Raw genomic sequence first — 17,090 nt, 5'->3', positions numbered from 1 at the left:
GGGGTATCTGTCGAGAGGCCAGACAAACGTGTGGTTCCTGAAGAGGGGCAGCAGCCTTTTCAGTAGTTGCAGGGGCAACAGTCTGGATGATTGACTGATCTGGCCTTGTAACATTAACCAAAACGGCCTTGCTGTGCTGGTACTGCGAACGGCTGAAAGCAAGGGGAAACTACAGCCGTAATTTTACCCGAGGACATGCAGCTTTACTGTATGATTAAATGATGATGGCGTCCTCTTGGGTAAAATATTCCGGAGGTAAAATAGTCCCCCATTCGGGTCTCCAGGCGGGGACTACTCAAGAGGACGTGGTTATCAGGAGAAAGAAAACTGAAATTCTACGGATCGGAGCGTGGAATGTCAGATCCCTTAATCGGGCAGGTAGGTTAGAAAATTTAAAAAGGGAAATGGATAGGTTAAACTTAGATATAGTGGGAATTAGTGAAGTTCGGTGGCAGGAGGAACAAGACTTTTGGTCAGGTGATTACAGAGTTATAAATACAAAGTCAAATAGGGGTAATGCAGGAGTAGGTTTAATAATGAATAAAAAAATAGGAGTGCGGGTTAGCTACTACAAACAGCATAGTGAACGCATTATTGTGGCCAAGATAAACACAAAGCCCATGCCTACTACAGTAGTACAGGTTTATATGCCAACTAGCTCTGCAGATGATGAAGAAATTGATGAAATGTATGACGAGATAAAAGAAATTATTCAGGTAGTGAAGGGAGACGAAAATTTAATAGTCATGGGTGACTGGAATTCGTCAGTAGGAAAAGGGAGAGAAGGAAACATAGTAGGTGAATATGGATTGGAGGGAAGAAATGAAAGAGGAAGCCGCCTTGTAGAATTTTGCACAGAGCATAACTTAATCATAGCTAACACTTGGTTCAAGAATCATAAAAGAAGGTTGTATACCTGGTAGAATCCTGGAGATACTAAAAGGTATCAGATAGACTATATAATGGTAAGACAGAGATTTAGGAACCAGGTTTTAAATTGTAAGACATTTCCAGGTGCAGATGTGGATTCTGACCACAATCTATTGGTTATGAACTGCAGATTGAAACTGAAGAAACTGCAAAAAGGTGGCAATTTAAGGAGATTGGACCTGGATAAACTGACAGAACCAGAGGTTGTAGAGAGTTTCAGGGAGAGCATAAGGGAACAATTGACAGGAATGGTGGAAAGAAATACAGTAGAAGAAGAATGGGTAGCTCTGAGGGACGAAGTAGTGAAGGCAGCAGAGGATCAAGTAGGTAAAAAGACGAGGGCTAATAGAAATCCTTGGGTACAGAAGAAATATTGAATTTAATTGATGAAAGGAGAAAATATAAAAATGCAGTAAATGAAGTAGGCAAAAAGGAATACAAACGTCTCAAAAATGAGATCGACAGGAAGTGCAAAATGGCTAAGCAGGGATGGCTAGAGGACAAATGTAAGGATGTAGAGGTTTGTCTCACTAGGGGTAAGATAGATACTGCCTACAGGAAAATTAAAGAGACCTTTGGAGAGAAGAGAACCACTTGTATGAAAATCAAGAGCTCAGATGGCAACCCAGTTCTAAGCAAAGAAGGGAAGGCAGAAAGGTGGAAGGAGTATATAGAGGGTTTATACAAGGGCGATGTACTTGAGGACAATATTATGGAAATGGAAGAGGATGTAAATGAAGATGAAATGGGAGATAAGATACTGCGTGAAGAGTTTGACAGAGCACTGAAAGACCTGAGTCGAAACAAGGCCCCGGGATTAGACAACATTCCATTAGAACTACTGATGGCCTTGGGAGAGCCAGTCATGACAAAACTCTACCATCTGGTGAGCAAGATGTATGAGACAGGCGAAATACCCACAGACTTCAAGAAGAATATAATAATTCCAATCCCAAAGAAAGCAGGTGTTGACAGATGTGAAAATTACCGAACTATCAGTTTAATAAGTCACAGCTGCAAAATACTAACGCGAATTCTTTACAGACGAATGGAAAAACTGGTAGAAGCGGACCTCGGGAAAGATCAGTTCGGATTCCGTAGAAATGTTGCAACACGTGAGGCAATACTAACCTTACGACTTATCTTAGAAGAAAGATTAAGAAAAGGCAAACCTACGTTTCTAGCATTTGTAGACTTAGAGAAAGCTTTTGACAACGTTAACTGGAATACTCTCTTTCAAATTCTGAAGGTGGCAGGGTTAAAATACAGGGAGCGAAAGGCTATTTACAATTTGTACAGAAACCAAATGGCAGTTATAAGAGTCGAGGGACATGAAAGGGAAGCAGTGGTTGGGAAGGGAGTGAGACTGGGTTGTAGCCTCTCCCCGATGCTATTCAATCTGTATATTGAGCTGGCAGTAAAGGAAACAAAAGAAAAATTCGGAGTAGGTATTAAAATTCATGGAGAAGAAATAAAAACTTTGAGGTTCGCCGACGACATTGTAATTCTGTCAGAGACAACAAAAGACTTGGAAGAGCAGTTGAACGGAATGGACAGTGTCTTGAAAGGTGGATATAAGATGAACATCAACAAAAGGAAAACGAGGATAATGGAATGTAGTCAAATTAAATCGGGTGATGCTGAGGGGATTAGATTAGGAAATGAGACAATTAAAGTAGTAAAGGAGTTTTGCTATTTAGGGAGCAAAATAACTGATGATGGTCGAAGTAGAGAGGATATAAAATGTAGACTGGCAATGGCAAGGAAATCGTTTCTGAAGAAGAGAAATTTGTTAACATCGAGTATAGATTTAAGTGTCACGAAGTCGTTTCTGAAAGTATTTGTATGGAGTGTAGCCATGATGGATGTGAAACGTGGACGATAACCAGTTTGGACAAGAAGAGAATAGAAGCTTTCGAAATGTGGTGCTACAGAAGAATGCTGAAGATAAGGTGGGTAGATCACGTAACTAATGAGGAGGTATTGAATAGGATTGGGGAGAAGAGAAGTTTGTGGCACAACTTGACTAGAAGAAGGGATCGGTTGGTAGGACATGTTTTGAAGCATCAAGGGATCACAAATTTAGCATTGGAGGGCAGCGTGGAGGGTAAAAATCATAGAGGGAGAGTAAGCAGATTCAGAACGACGTAGGTAGCAGTAGGTACTGGGAGATGAAGAAGCTTGCACAGGATAGAGTAGCATGGAGAGCTGCATCAAACCAGTCTCAGATCTGAAGACCACAGCAACAACAACAATCACTTTTCTGCTGACACTTACAATCTAAAGATACTTGTTGTCAGAAAGGCGATAGACGTAATCTGTGTACTGGGGCCAGGAAACAAACGTGGTATCTTTACTGTCTGTGGGCCAGCACTCTACAGACGCAGCTATACAAGCACAACTCACGATTCGTCCTCTCAGCTGGAAAAGCAATTGTCCCTGGTTTGAGTTCCGGTAGACCACATAGATTTAATATACTGGGCAGTTTGAATAAAACACTTCTTATCAATTAATGATTTCTTTGTTTTTGTAGAAGCTCAAAAAAGGCGAAGTTGGTAAAGAACGAACAGCGCTTGTGCTGGGGAAGTGGCCTTGCGCTGTACCTGACGCACAGAATGTGTGGCTAGGGCCTCCCGTCACGTACACCGTTCACCGGGTGCAAGTCCTTCGATTTGACGCCACTTCGGCGACTTGCGAGTCGTTGTTGTTGTTGTGGTCTTCAGTCCAGAGACAAGTTTGATGCAGCTCTCCATGCTACTCTATCCTATGCAAGCTTCTTCATCTCCCAGTACCTACTGCAACCTACATCATTCTGTATCTGTTTAATGTATTCATCTCCTTGTGTCCCTCTACAATTTTTACCCTCCACGCTGCCTTCCAATGCTAAATTGGTAATCCATTAATGCCTCAGAATATGCCCTACGAACCGATCCCTTCTTCTAGTCAAGTTGTGCCACAAATTTCTCTTCTCTCCAATCCTATTCAATACCTCCTCATTAGTTATGTCATCTACCCGATGGGGATGAAATGATGATGATTAGGAGAACACAACACTCAGTCCCTGAACGGAGAAAATCTCCGACCCAGCCGCCGGGAATCGAATCCGGACCCTTAGGGTTGACATTCTGTCGCGCTGACCACTCAGCTACCGGGGGCGGACACGCACAGAATGACTGACAAAGAATGCCTTGAGTGCGACGCTGCAAAATGCCCCCACATATCGTCTACTATGGAACCGATATTTTGATCAGACAGAATGGGCATATTATAAGGGAGACGGAACAGTTCAAGTTCCTAGGCGTTCGGATAGATAGTAAGCTCTTGTGGAAAGCCCATGTTCAGGATCTTGTTCAGAAACTAAATGCTGCTTTATTTACCATTAGAACAGTATCTGAAATAAGTGACAGTTCAACACGGAAAGTAGTCTACTTCTCATATTTTCATACGCTTATGTCATATGGTGCCGGCCGGGGTGGCCGAGCGGTTCTAGGCGCTACAGTCTGGAACCGTGCGACCGCTACGGTCGCAGGTTCGAATCCTGCCTCGGGCATGGATGTTTGTGATGTCCTTAGGTTAGTTAGGTTTAAGTAGTTCTAAGTTCTAGGGGACTGATGACCTCAGAAGTTAAGTCCCGTAGTGCTCAGAGCCATTTATGTCATATGGTATTATTTTTTGGGGTAATTCTTCTGATTCAAAACGAGTATTTTTGGCTCAGAAACGGGCTGTTCGAGCTATGTGTGGTGTAAGTTCGAGAACCTCTTGTGCACCCCTATTCAATAGTCTGGGAATTCTGACATTGCCCTCACAGTATATAGTTTCTCTAATGTCGTTTGTTGTTAGCAATATTAGCTTATTCCCAAGAGTTAGCAGCTTTCACTCAGTTAATACTAGGCAGAAATCAAATCTGCATGTGGAATGCTCTTCCTTGACTCTTGTGCAGAAATGAGTGCAGTATTCTGCTGCATCCATTTTCAATAAGCTACCACAAGAACTCAAAAATCTTAGCAGTAGCCCAAACGCTTTTAAGTCTAAACTGAAGAGTTTCCTCATGGCTCACTCCTCCTATTCTGTCGAGGAGCTCCTGGAAGAGCTGAAAAATTAAGCAAATTCCAGTGTTACATTGTTGATTTTCTTTATTAAAACTTACGAATTGTCGCCTGAATATGTTACTTATATTTTATTTTATCTGTTTCTACTATCGTGTTACAATTTCATGTATTGACTCGTTCCATGACCATGGAGACTTCTCCTTAATTTGGTCCCACGGAACGATAAATAAATAAATAAAAATAAACCACAATATTGGCTGCTAATGGCTACAGGGGGCAGGACTGGAGGCATCCAATGCTGAATACATCATGAAGCTACGGAGCGTAGTTGAACTGCTCAGTCGACGAGTAACTCACAACACTGCTAGGGATGTTGATACAAAGCAGAGCAATGGCAACGATAAGCAAATCAGACATCGCATTATGGCTCTGAGCACTATGGGACTTAACGTCTGTGGTCATCAGTCCCCTAGAACTTAGAACTACTTAAACCTAACTAATCGAAGGACATCACACACATCCATGCACGAGGCAGGATTCGAACCTGCAACTGTAGCGGTTCAAATGGTTCAAATGACTCTGAGCACTATGGGACATAACTTCTGAGGTCATCAGTGCCCTAGAACTTAGAACTACTTAAACCAAACTAAGGACATCACACACATCCATGCCCGAGGCAGGATTCGAACCTGCGACTGTAGCGGTCGCGCGGTTCCAGACTGAAGGACCTAGAACCGCTCGGCCACAATGGCAGGAGTGAGAAAGAGATGGCAGCTGAAATATTAGCGTTTCTGCAAGCGAATGTGTGGTGTCGTATACGCTCGATTGTGCAGACAATGTATACTACGAGTCTATGATGGTTGTTTGGATGATTTGGGGGAGGGGAGCAAACAGTGAGGTCATCGGTCCCATCGGATTAAAGAAGACTGGGAAGGAAGTCGGGCGTACCACTTCAAAGGAACCATCCCGGCGTTTGTCTGGAGCGATTTTGGGAAATCACAGAAAACCTAAATCAGGATTGCCGACGCGGGTTTGAATGGTCGTCCTCCAGAATGCGAGTCCAGTGTGCTAACCACTGCGCCACCTGGCTCGGTGGTACAACGATGACGATACGTGCTTAAAAAGTGAACGTGATATTGAAACAGGTGTCGAGCCAAGTACTTCATCATCCTTGTCGAACGGAAAGCCACAAACGTAGTAAAGGACAATCGTTGTCGAAGGAGCGGGTGCTGAACACAATTCCGTACATGGAAGATCACACGCAGCATAGTAAAAAGAAAAGAATTATCAACAGATTTCGAGGAAGTCCGCAGCAATATGACGGTGTAGTGCATACGAAATACTACAGATATTCAAAATAGGAGAAGATGTTCACACGTTTCAAGGGTGATCGATATAATTTACGGCATGTACCTGATAATGACCTACTATGCTATGCACATCAAATTGCGGGCGACATGGATTACTATGAACTCAAGCCAAACAGTGGATGGTTGCATAATTCCAAACAGTGTTACAGAACTGAAATACGTAAGATATCGAAATTCCAAACAAAGCGTCAACTTGACGATGCACAGCAAACTGTGGAATCGGCTCAAAAATTTGTAGATGAGATATGGAGACTTATTCCATCGTCCAGTAAGGAATTCGTTTCCAACTGATCGGAATTTGAAGAGGGAATGCATAGGAAAGGAACCCTGGAAATTAGAGGTACCAAGAGAGTTGTATCAAGATCAATTAATATAAGTGCCTTAACGTATTCGTGTATAATTATGATAACTGTTAATCTGGATGGTAAATTGGCCGGGAAGTTATTTTGAAACTTCTTAATTTATTTTTACTTGGACTGGAATACTGAGAAGCTGAAACTTGTTTATTTAGTTCTGAAACTGCTGAGTGAAACTGAACGTACTGACACTTTCCTTGTTTTTATCATTTCAACACTGACCTTCATAATTATTCCTGACAAATACAACTCAAACTTATTCATTTGTTACCCACAATATACAAGGATAACGCAATCTGACTATTAATTAACACAAAAGAATGACCCTGGATTAGAAGAAATCCAAACAATAACCCATACATTTCATAAGTCACTTACCTCACGGAACATCTTCATGACACGAACTACAGCAAGTACAGCAAGCATACAGCCTGCTAAATGAAAAGATTCTAAATACTGTAGACTTTAACTACTAATAGGCATGTGGTTAGCAAAGGAAAGATTTTGTTACAGAGCCAACAATGTATTTACACTACTGGCCATTAAGTTTGCCACACCACGAAGATGACGTGCTACAGACTCGAAATTTAACCAACAGGAAGAAGATGCTGTGATATGCAAATGACTAGCTTTTCAGACCATTCACACAAGATTGGCGCCGGTGGCGACACCTACAACGTGCTGACATGAGGAAAGTTCCCAACCGATTTCTCATACACAAACAGCAGTTGACTGGCGTTGCCTGGTAAAACGATGTTGTGATAACTCGTGTAAGAAGGAGAAATGCGTACCATCACGTTTCCGACTTTGATAAAAGTCGGATTGTAGCCTATCGCGATTACGGTTTATCGTATCGCGACATTGCTGCTCGCGTTGGTGGAGATCCAATGACTGTTAGCAGAATATGGACTCGGTGGGTTCAGGAGGGTAATATGGTACGCCGTGCTGGATCCCAACGGCCTCGTATCACTAGCTGTGGAGATGACAGGCATCTTATCCGCATGGCTGTAACGGATCGTGCATCCACGTCTCGAACCCAGAGTCAACAGATGGGGACGTTTGCAAGGTAACAACCATCTGCACGAACAGTTCGACGACGTTTGCAGCAGCATCGACTTTCAGCTAGGAGACCATGTCTGCGGTTACCCTTGACGCTACATCACAGACAGGAGCAACTGCGATGGTGTACCCAACGACGAACCTGGGTGCACGAATGGCGAAACGTCATTTATTCGGATGAATCCGTTTACAGCATCACGATGGTCGCATCCGTGTTTGGCGACATCTCGGTGAACGCACATTGGAAGCGTGTATTCGTCATCGCCATACTGGCGTATCACCCAGCGTGATGGTATGGGGTGCCATTGGTTACACGTCTCGGTCACCTCTTGTTCGCATTGACGGCACTTTGAACAGTGGACGTTACATTACAGATGTGTTACGACCCGTGGCTCTACCCTTCATTCGATCCCTGCGAAACCCTACATTTCAGCAAGATAATGCACGATCGCATGTTGCAGGTCCTGTACGGGCCTTTCTGGATACAGAAAATGTTCGACTGCTGCCCTGATCAGCATAACCTCCTGCTCTCTCACCAACTGAAAATGTCTGGTCAATGGTGGCCGAGCAACTGGCTCGTCACAATACGCCATGAACTGTGGTATCGTGTTGAAGCTGCATAGGCAGCTGTACCTGTACGCGCCATCCAAGCTCTGTTTGACTCAATGCCCAGGCGTATCAAGGCCGTTATTACGGCCAGAGGTGGTTGTTCTGGGTACTGATTTCTCAGGATCTATGCACCCAGATAGCATGAAAATGTAATCACATGTCAGTTCTAGTATAATATATTTGTCCAATGAATATCCGTTTATCATCTTCATTTCTTCTTGGTGTAGCAGATTTAATGGCCAGTAGTGTATCTTCAGTTGTGCAGAATTGTGGTGTCGGCGCTTGTTACCGTTCGCCTTTTGTTCGTGAAATAAAAGACTTCCACAGCTCCAGTGGCTGTTTGCAGAAAAAGAGGTAGTCTACCAACCTGTCGTCACAAGTCTTTAAAAATAAATGGGAATGATAGAAGAGAGGGATGAGAAACCTCGATACGTATTACGCAGTCGCGTAAGTGACGTGCAGCCCAAATTTCCTACGAATCATTGCAATACCCTGCAGAAAGAATTTAAAGATTAAGTTTCACACAAAAGATAAAATAATTACAGCGGTCAACAGACGGGATTCATTTTTCTGTACATAAAGAAGCACTTTGTGTTAAATTTGCTGGCATGGAGCTCGTGAAAAATTGGTGGCACGAGTAGTAAAATATCTGAAGCCACGCGCATCATTCCACTGTCAGTTGCAACAATTTTCGACGGAATTGAACGGAGAACATATACACTCTATACAAGGGGATTTTTTCTAACGTGTACAAACTCTACGGATTAATCGAAGAGAGGACAAGGAACAAAAAAGGTCTAATGAACTTATGTGCAAAGTGTATGGTTTCCATGATAGAGACCATTTATTCAACCATACATTATTACAGAGACTACTGTCTAATACGCGCCGTACCGTGCAGCCACAGTTACAGTATGCATGGTTTCCTCCTAGAGGGTGGTACTGTTCCTCATACGTCATGCCCTAGCGCTCTGTCCTGCCACAGTAATTGGTAATGTTCCGTCCGATTCACTTCTCGTGCTGACTAACCTTGTAGGGGGTGTCACACTGCGTTGTAAGCAATGGTTCTGTATTCGAATCAAGAGCTTGCCGACATGGTGTTTACTTACGGAAGGGGAAATGGCAATGGGCGGCGGGCAGCAAGGCTGTATCAGGAGACATATACCCGCCGACAACGACAGCATCTAATGACTGCAACAGTGAAACTTCCTGGAGACTCGAACTCGGGACCTTTGCCTTTCGCGGGCAAGTGCTCTACCAACTGAGCTACCCGAGCACGACTCATGCCCCGTCCTCACAACTTCACTTCTGAAAGTACCTCGTCCCCTACCTTCCAAACTTTACAGAAGCTCTCCTGCGAACCTTGCAGAACTAGCACTCCTGAAAGAAAGGATATTGCGGAGACATGGCTCAGCCACAGCCTGGGGGATGTTTCCAGAATGAGATACTCTGCAGAGCAATGTGCGCTGATATGAAACTTCCTGACAGATTAAAACTGTGTGCCGGGCCGAGACTCGAACTCGGGACCTTTGCCTTTCGCGGGCAAGTGCTCTACCAACTGAGTTACCCAAGCACGACTCACGCCCCGTCCTCACAACTTCACTTCTGAAAGTACCTCGTCTCCTACCTTCCAAACTTTACAGAAGCTCTCCTGCGAACCTTGCAGAACTAGCACTCCTGAAAGAAAGGATATTGCGGAGACATGGCTTAGCCACAGCCTGGGGGATGTTTCCAGAATGAGATTTTCACTCTGCAGCGCAGTGTGCGTTGATATGAAACTTCATGGCAGATGAAAACTATGTGCCAGACCGAGACTCGAACTCGTGACCTTTGCCTTTCTCGAGGTACTGGCGGAATTAAAACTGTGAGGACGGGGCGTGAGTCGTGCTTGGGTAGCTCAGTCGGTAGAGCACTTGCCCGCGAAAGGCAAAGGTCCCGAATTCGAGTCTCGGTCCGGCACACAGTTTTAATCTGCCAGGAAGTTTCATATCAGCGCACACTCCGCTGCAGAGTGAAAATCTCATTCTGACTGCAACAGTGTTTCGCCGTTTATCTGAGACAGGGTGGTTTCAGGAAGCAGGAAATCATGAAGGACGTACCCGACTTTTAAATGGCTCTGAGCACTATGGGACTTAACTTCTGAGGTCATCAGTCCCCTTGAACTTAGAACTACTTAAACCTAAGGACATCACATACATCCATGCCCAAGGCAGGATTCGAACCTGCGACCGTAACGGTCGCGCGGCTTCAGACTGTAGCGCCTAGAACCGCTCGGCCACTCCGGCCGGCGACCGAACTTTGCGGCCAGTCTTCCTTCCACGTCGCATAACAGGCCGGAACTATCGGTGTTTCTGGCGGGTGACTTTACCTCTCCTGCTGGAAGAAGTTCCATCGATGATTCGAAGGATTATGTGGCTGCTACATGATGGTGCTCCAGCCCACTTCGCCGTTAACGTCCGGTCGCATCTCAGTCGTGTCTTCTCTGGTCGATGGATCGGACGAGGGGTCCAATTGCATGACCTTATCGTTCACCGGACCTCAACCCGTGCGACTTCTGGTTATGGGACCATCTCAAAAGTATCGTGTATGCAGAGCCCATTCCAATAGTGGAGACACTGGAGCAGCGCATTCACGTTGCCTTGGACACTGCTCGGACGCAGCCTTGCCGATGTGGACGTGTGAGACAGAACTTTCTGCGGCGTTACACGCATGTGTTGAGACACATGGAAACTATTTTCAACACATACTCTAACTGTGGCTGCGCGGTACAGCGCGTATTAGACCGCAGTCTCTGTAACAACGTATGATTGAATAAATGAACTCCAGCATGGAAACCATGCATTCCCGGACACAAGTCCATCAGACCTTTCTTGTTCCGTATCCTCTCATCGATCGATCCCTATAGTTTGTACACGGTGGACAAAATCACTCTGTGTATTACGGACAAGTACGCTGCTTATGTCAAGGGACATGCCTGGAACGATTTTTCGATTTAAAACTCTCTGTTGTTGGATTTCAAATGCCTCAAATGGCTTCGTTACAGGATCATTTAGTAATCGCGGAAGCGTTACGGAGATGATAGATAAACTCCAGTGGAAGACTCTGCAGGAGAGACGCTCAGTAGCTCGGTATGGGCTTTCGTTAAAGTTTCGAGAACATACCTTCACCGAAGAGTCAAGCAGTATATTGCTCCCTCCTACGGATATCTCGCGAAGAGACCATGCGGATAAAATCAGAGAGATTAGAGCCCACACAGAAGCATACCGACAATCCTTCTTTCCACGAACAATACGAGACTGGAATAGAAGGGAGAACCCATAGAAGTACTCAGGGTACCCTCCGCCACACACCGTCAGGTGGCTTGCGGAGTATGGATATAGATGTAGATATAGGGACTTTACATCGGAGGTTGTCAGTCCCCTAGACTTACAACTACTTAAACCTAACTAACCTAAGGACATCAGACACATCCATGCCCGAGACAGGATTCGAACCTGCGACCGAAGCAGCACCACGGTCCCGGACTGAATCGCCTAGAGCCGCTTGGCCACAGCGGCCGGCTTGTTGAATTTATGGAGCAGAAATGAGTGCAGGAACGAAAATTAGAACATCCAGAATGAATTGCAGATCACGTATTTTAAGTGGACTTCACCACACACTGCTCACGGTAAGACATTGTAAGGTGAGAAACAACTTCGCTTTAATTCGACAGGGATGCATTTAAAAAGAAAATTGTGTTGTAGAAGTGGGCTCTGAAGAACACAGTCCAGTTCTCAAAGGTCACTGGCGTTACAGAAAACAGGAAGTTTTGACAGTTAATTTTGGCCTGGAAAGTATTGCACGGACAGTTTGCTAAATGTTTTGAGGAGACTGCCAGTGTTACATCTACTTTGGAAAAGTTTTCGAGACCGTTAGCAGTTTCAGTTGAAAGCGTCCCTGTCCATGAGCTGATTGATCCGCAGGATAATTTCCGTTTCAAAGGAAAATCACTTTAACGTTACAGCTGTCCAGGACGTCTACGTTGCTTTCTTCAGGTAGTTTCTACGTCTCCATATTGAGGTTGCAAAAGTGCTGCTATATTTCGACCCATAGCTGTGTGTCAAAGACATTTTTTTTCTACTATGAAACTAAGTAAGTCACGATTACGCAGCAACCTTACTGCGAAAATCTGTGAATTTGTCTGCATCTGTCCTTATACCGATAAGTTGACCAGATAAAAATTCTACGTCTTTAGTGGACCAAAAATGAATAACTAATACGGAAAATTGCAGTTGTTTGTGATGTATGTGCTTGAGAAATGTGAAATATAAAACCAAGTCGTACATAGTGCGACTGCTTTGCATTTAAATGGGATTGCGAAATCAGCGACTATTTTTAGACTTTTACGTACATCAGCACCTTTAAACCATACATTGTAGACTCAGTCTTGTTCGCCTTACCTGCATTATGAGACGTTACAACTAGAGGCATATTAGAACCAAAATAAGATGTTCCAATGTCCCTGGAGCGCCGGACAGCCACGCCATCTATGGCGCCTTTCCACGGTTCGCGCGCCTCCCCCTGTCGGAGGTTCGAGTCCTCCCTCGGGCATGGGTGCGTGTGTTGTCCTTAGCGTAAATTAGTTTAAGTTGGATTAAGTGGTGTGTAAGCCTAGAGACCGATGACCTCAGTAGTTTGGTCCCATAGGAACTTACCACAAATTTACAAATTTTTACAATTGACAAGAACAGGGGAAAGAATATAGTACAAGAAGAATGGGCAGCTTTGAGAGACGAAAGAGTGAAGGCAGCAGAGAATCAAGTAGGTAAAAAGAAGAGGGCTAGTAAAATCCTTGGGTTGACCAGAAAAGCGGTAAGCAATGACGTCACTTGTGCTGAAAGATTCAGGGCCAAGCTTATCTTTAAATACACCACAACGTACTATAGTAGCTGTTATCCACCCACAACCATGTTACGCAGCATCATTCTTCGTAAAATGAGATTTTCACTCTGTAGCGGAGTGTGCACTGATATGAAACTTCCTGGCAGATTAAACCTGTGTGCCGGGCCCAGACTCGAACTCAGGACCTTTGCCTTTCGCGGGCAAGTGCTCTACCAACTGAGCTACCCATGCACGACTCATGCCCCGTCCTCACAACTTCACTTCTGAAAGTACCTCGTCTCCTACCTTCCAAACTTTACAGAAGTTCTCCTGCGAATCTTGCAGAACTAGCACTCCTGAAAGAAAGGATATTGCGGAGACATGGCTTAGCCACAGCCTGGGGGATGTTTCCAGAATGAGATACTCTGCAGCGCAATGTGCGCTGATATGAAACTTCCTGACAGGTTAAAACTGTGTGTCGGGCCGAGACTCGAACTCGGGACCTTTGCCTTTCGTGGGCAAGTGCTCTACCGACTGAGCTACCCAAGCACGAATCTGTCAGGAAGTATCATTCTTCGTAAATGTAAAGTTCAGAACACCCCCAACAAAAAGCTATGGGTGTCTGTGTGAGGTATTTCTGGGCATCTGCGTGAGTCGCAGCACATGATTTGCTGCGCAACTCTGAGCCATTTGAAATATGGCGGCAGTTCAGAATCTGGCTGTGGTAACAGCAGCGGTGCTGGTTTTGCTCGACCGCTGCCGGAGATTTTGTGCACTTCCGGTTGCACAAAGGCGCCGATAAGGCTTCTTGTAAGCTATAAATAGCAGTGCGTAATCAGTATTGGCGCAGAGCTCGGCTGCTGCACGCGCAACTGCATTGGACGACTCAAGGGATGCAGCATTGTTATAGGAGAAGGCGCTCGGGCGTCATTGTTTACAAGTCACTTGACAATATAACAATGCGTTCAGTTTCTCCTTCCTCTCCCTCAGACAGCGTCAGAAATTTCTAAAGACGACTACAAAAAAATGTTTCGAACAGTGGAAGCACTGGTGGGACAAACGTATCAGTTGTAATGAAGAGGATTTTGAAGGAGACATGGTTGTTTTGCAAACAATTTGAAAATAATATAGCTTTTAAAAGATAATTCCGGTTTTTTTTGTGGTCATAGGTTTCCGATACTTCCTGATTACTGCCGACTGAAGACGTACGAGATGCAACAGTAGAAGAACCAAACAGAAAAGGCGGATGGGATATGTAATTTATTGCTCCTCCTCTTTTGTGCCTATCAATTTTCTATTGGTACGATCTGCTGTGTAAACGAAAAAAAGAATAACCCTTCTGCGTCTCAGTAATAATATTATGTAGATGTCAGTCGTTTTTCGTATAGAAAGCTATACTCTGTTCATCCAAATTGAACCTAGTGTAAACAATGTATGCTCTGCTACTAGCCATAGTTGCTTTGCTCAAAAAAATGGCTCTGAGCACTATGGACTTAACTTCTAAGGTCATCAGTCCCCTTGAACTTAGAACTACTTAAACCTAGGGTGACCAGATGCAATTGTTTAGAAAGGAGGACAAACAGCTTCAAAAAGGAGGACAAAATAAGAAAAAAGAGGACACATCAAACGGGTCAGCTGCAGATGTGGATACCACCCGTCAGTTTTGGACAAGTCACGTGACTGCTGGGAATTACCGGTACAACTAGTAGTTAATTGTTACTGATAGTCAGGTGGTGGTTAACTGAGCAATATAAAAAGAAAATTAAAAACATTGATCGTGGTGACAGTGTGGCGTCAATTGTTTTGTTATGTCAACAACACGGAATTATTTACAAAGCGAAAAACGTAAGACCATTCACCTCACTTCATTCGACGCACCGCTACCAACATCTGCAATTCAAGCAGCAGCTGACGACATGTAAACTGCACTTTAACCTTCCGAATACAAATAAATTGAATGACTACGAAACAGTGAAATAATACCATGACAGCTAATCTGTCGAGTTATTTCTTACCTTTATTGGCCACTGAGACGTACGTTCCAGCTCCACATACCTTACATTCCGCTTCAAATTCATTTCTCCCTTTCTTGAATGCCGGATATTTGCAGGAAAGGACATCAGAAAATGTACACTTTCGTTTAGGCATAGCCAAATATTTTACGTAACTCACTCGGTTAAAAATTACACTCACAAATCACACGTGCACTACAGGAAGCCAAGCCTATACAAAACGAAGATACGAAAACAAAATTTTAAATAATCGATATTTGCATTCGCTTATAGATCGATCAACAATAACATCGACAATCCTGGTGCCACCTACTAACACCGCCTTCGTGCGTGTTTATCACGAAAGCTGTGCCAATAGTTAAAGTATTTAAGAAATGAGCAATACAACGGGACGAATTGTAAATTTAACTGTATTACGCTCAACTTTGCGAAAAACCCGGACACTGTAAAAATCCGCCCGGACTCCGGACAAAGAGCTAAGAAGGAGGACATGTCCGGATTAATCCGGACGTCTGGTCACCCTACTTAAACCTAAGTAACCTAAGGACATCACACACATCCATGCCCGAGGCAGGATTCGAACCTGCGACCGTAGCGGTCACGCGGTTCCAGACTGTAGCGCCTAGAACCGCACCGCCACCCCGGCCGGCTTGTTTGCTCAAACATCTGGCGTCATAAGACTACTGGAATTACGCGTTACTTAGGTTTAGATACTTTGTTGTTGTTCTAGCGGGAACGAAACGTCGACGCTAATAAAAGCAATGAAAGTCTTAAATTCATTTCCTACGAAGTATGTTAAATGTTGAACCGACCCAGTTCCTGTATGAAATACGTGTCGTATTCAGAGTGTAAGTGTATTAGATTTTTATATTTTTTTTAGAAAAAGTGTATCGGGACATAATTCCAGGCTACTGTTGATACACGTGTTGGCTATTTTCACCACATAATCCATTGCATGTGGTGAGACGTGACACAAGCTTGTTTATGTCCTCCTCGAAGAACTCGCACACCACCTTCTTCCCCCGTTTCAGATCCTCTTTCTGCGCCTACTGGTAGGTCGAAATTTCAGTTTCATTCATGTTTGCCCTGAAGGATGTGAAAACATGATACTCTGAAGACGCCAAGACAAGGGAATAAGCGGGATGGTTCAAAAAATCCCAAGCAAATGAATCCAAGAGTGCCTGGTGGTTAAGCCTGTGTGAGGACGGGCGTTGTCGTGCCACAAGCAATCTCCTCTCGCCAGCATTTCCTTTCTTTCGACTTTGAATGTTCCATTTGACTTTTGTAGGGTCTCATACTATCGTTGGGCTTCGATGGTCTCCCCTCGAGGCAGAAATTCGATCGAAACGATGGCCTTTCGATCTCAAAACGCAGGGGCCATAATTTCTTTGCACGAAATTGGGGTCTTGAATTTTTTGACGCATGGGGAAATTGGTGTGACGCCACTGTGACGACTGTCTTTGTGTCTCAGGCGTGTCATGAGTCACCCAAATGGTTCGAATGGCTCTAAGCACTATGGGACTTAACATCTCATGTTATTAGTCCCCTAGACTTAAACCTAACTAACCTAAGGACATCACACACGTCTATGCCCGAGGCAGGATTCGAACCTGTGAGCGTAGCAGCAGCGCGATTCCAGACTGAAGCGCCTAGAACTGCTCGGCGACAGTGGCTGGCAATGAGCCAATCTCCAGCTCAGAAAATCCTCACCTCCATCTCAGAAAATCCTCACGTTCCAGCTCAAGACGTTCAAGAAACGCGAGGGCGCTATTGACACGATTTTTCTTGTGCTGCTCTGTCAGCTGTTTTGGGATCCATCTCGTGCAGTTTGCAGTATCGCACGTT

The 17,090-nt window shown here is 44.4% G+C and overlaps 1 protein-coding gene and 1 non-coding gene across 2 annotated transcripts in view; both read right to left on the bottom strand.

Annotated features, from left to right (window-relative positions):
* LOC124716827 (luciferin sulfotransferase-like) overlaps nt 1–17,090 on the bottom strand; it is a 59,127-nt gene that overhangs the window by 32,184 nt on the left and 9,853 nt on the right. The gene's annotated exons all lie outside the window — the stretch shown is intronic.
* Trnas-cga lies at nt 13,708–13,782 on the bottom strand. Its single transcript has one exon. It is a non-coding gene; the product is annotated as a tRNA-Ser (tRNA).

The sequence above is a fragment of the Schistocerca piceifrons genome, chromosome 9 (genome assembly GCF_021461385.2).
Source record: "Schistocerca piceifrons isolate TAMUIC-IGC-003096 chromosome 9, iqSchPice1.1, whole genome shotgun sequence".
NCBI lineage: Eukaryota > Metazoa > Arthropoda > Insecta > Orthoptera > Acrididae > Schistocerca > Schistocerca piceifrons.
Note: the sequence above shows the minus strand (reverse complement) of the source record. Positions and strands in the feature narration are given on the sequence as shown.